Here is a 3,074-nt window from a genome sequence, read left to right on the forward strand (position 1 = left end):
TATTATTTAAATAATGTGATTATTTAAATTTGAATTTGAACACATCTAGATTTATCCATTTAAACTTATTTGATAAGTTGTTCAATTTAAAATTTAAATTAATTTAAGTTTGACTTAAATTCGAATTAGAATTTGAGTCAAAATTGGACTGGAGGATAAATGATGATTTTCTCTTCCTTCCCTATCTGATATTGGCGCCTATACAGGGATAAAATCCCCTCTCTTGGCCGGCCACATTAAGGATAAGGAAACGGAGATTTTGTTCCGAATTCAAATTAGGAGATAATTAACAAGATTTATCTTAGAGATAGAGATTGGATTCATTCTAGAAGTTTGACTTCTACTCTATAAATAAGAGAATGATAGAAAATTGTGCGAGACAATTTTTGAAAACAATTTTTGCCCTAATTTTAAAGGGGTGGCCGAAATTCTCTTAGAGAGGGAAGGAAAAATTTTTCTCCAAAAGTTCCACATCATGCATGCGTTGGTATTTGTGGAAATTTGAGTGTTTATTCTAACCCGTTTTGTCTCATGTGTGCCCACACACACGTCTTCGTGGAGTCTAGGAATTGACGTGGAAGACATTGGTTTTCTAAACACAAAGCTTTGGAGCAAGGATTGTTCGAGGTCAAAGAACTCAAGTTATTATCCTAATCGGCCACCAGGTATTATTCGTGATTGAGTTCTTAATAAATAAATTAATGTGATTAATTTATTCATGCATAAATTAATATAATCTATAGAGTATCTCAAAGGTTTTATGAAAATTTTTGTTATACACGATCCACCTACCGCCACGCTTCCGCATCCGAATTTGATTCGGAGACCAACAATTGGTATCAGAGCGGTCTATAGACTATATTAATTTATGCTCCGATTATTTGATAATCAAAATTAATATATTAAATATGTGATATTTAATTATGTATGTATGTGATGGGTAGGCACTTGCATTTATGGATGTTTATATTTAATTCATGTTGATGAATGTATGGATGATGGATTTGGTCGTTAATTATATGGTTTCATGGATCGCATTAAATTCGTTCAAATTAAATTATTTGTAATTTAATTCGGGATTAGAATTATTGTAATTCTAGGATTTGGGTAGAATTAGGGTTTTGATTTTGAATCAAAAGGAGGCCTAGAAGATCAAGTTTCAAGCCTTTGAAGCTGCCTAGAAACCGTGCCTAGAAACTAGGTCAACGCGTGCCCAGTGCGCGGCCAGCCAGCGCCCAGAGTGTGCCTAGCGCGCGGACAGTCCGCGTGCACGCGCGCCCACACACGCCCAGATAATGCGCGGTCAGACTGCGCGTGCGCCTAGACGCACAACCTTCCCCCGCGCGCGCACCCAGGCGTACGGCTAGCGCCCCAGACGCAGTCAATGGGCCCCAAACAGGTCCGAGGATTTTTGAAACCCTCGTAATGCGTGCCGAAGAACCCGGAATAGTTTCGAACCCCGAAGAAGGTGAAATCCGACCCAAAGACGAAGAATGAAGCCAAAGAATGAAGAGTTCAAGAATCGAAGACCCGTTGATGTAACGGAGGAAAATAATTATTGTAATTATATGTTTATTCGATTTGGTTGTAATTTATTTTCCATGGGACCCGGTTAAATCCATCTCAATAGCCGATTGCATATATTTATATTTTATGTTGATAATTATATATTATATGTCCATGCATATACTATGTCATATAGATATAGTGTGCCTACTCATATATATATATATATATATATTTTAACATATCATGCATACACGCGCATTTATTATTATTTATTATAAAAGAGTTTTAGAAAAATAAAATAAAATAAGAACCATGCGCTGAAATTGATTTAATATGATTAAATTGATTTAAGTTGCAAAATTTATTTGCAAAATAGTGTTACATGTGAAATTGAATTTAAGAGTTTAATTTTAAAATTTCACATATCCGAAAAAAAAATTGTTTATTTATCGGGTTTTGAAAACCATGAGATGATTTTCAAATAAAGTACATATTTGTAAAATAATGAGTGGGAGAGGGTTGTATGACAATACGACCCATTGGTCTCCACCGTTAGCACAACACCGTGAGATCCGGAGAGGGACTTTTCGGTGACATTGAATCGCCCTCCTAAAGGAGAGTGTTCTTGCCGGATCAATAACAAGGTTGGCTTCCTAGAGATAAGATTTCCGGATGTATTTTCGAATTGACTACCCAAAGGTAGCAATCCGGAGTTAAGTCTATGGGATCTGAAACGGTGGTTTACACTCATAAAGATATAATCAAAGTTTGTTGGTTATATTTTGACTAAAATAACGGTAGTTAATAAATATGAAAATATGAGATATTTTGACTATATTTATTAACTGAGATGAGTCTCGGTTCAATTTATAAATAATTTGACTACCCAAAGGTACACTTTATTTGTGGTAAATAGATTTATCGTTGGCACCTAAAATTAAAACATGATTTATGTATTTTTCATGTGCATCATGCATCATATTTAATTGTGCCTAAAAATTACATGTTTTGATATTCATGCACATAAATTGATTAGATGAATATTCTACTTATTTCCAACAATATGTCAAATCCTATAATCTCACTATACAAAACTGAAACACTAACTAGAGATAAACTATGCGAAGTGGTAAAGTAACATAAACAACTTACATTCATGTGATGAATATAAGTTTGTCCTAAATGGAGGATTGTCCTCCTGTCCTTAACGAAAACACAGTAGCTAACTGTTAGCTATGGTTGTGTGTGGTAATTCACAAGAAGTATGAAGGCATGGAGACAGCTTATGAGATAATGCAGTCATCAGATACCATATCTGAAAATTCATAAAACAAAAGGCTTGGCTAAATACTGTAAGGGCCTGAGTAAAAGACAAAAGGAAAGTCGTTTCTGCCAAAATAAAGAAAGGAACCCAAGCAAATATGATTTGCTAGTTCTGAAAACATGTTTAGTAAAAAGGGTGATTCCTTATTCCTGGATAGTAGATTCGGGAGTTGCTACTTATGTTTGTTTTCTTTATTAAGTCTTAGTTCTTACAAGGAAATTATTTCCCGAAATAAAGAAAG

This window comes from Morus notabilis, unplaced genomic scaffold, assembly GCF_000414095.1.
Source record: "Morus notabilis unplaced genomic scaffold, ASM41409v2 Scaffold24, whole genome shotgun sequence".
NCBI classification, from domain to species: Eukaryota; Viridiplantae; Streptophyta; class Magnoliopsida; order Rosales; family Moraceae; genus Morus; species Morus notabilis.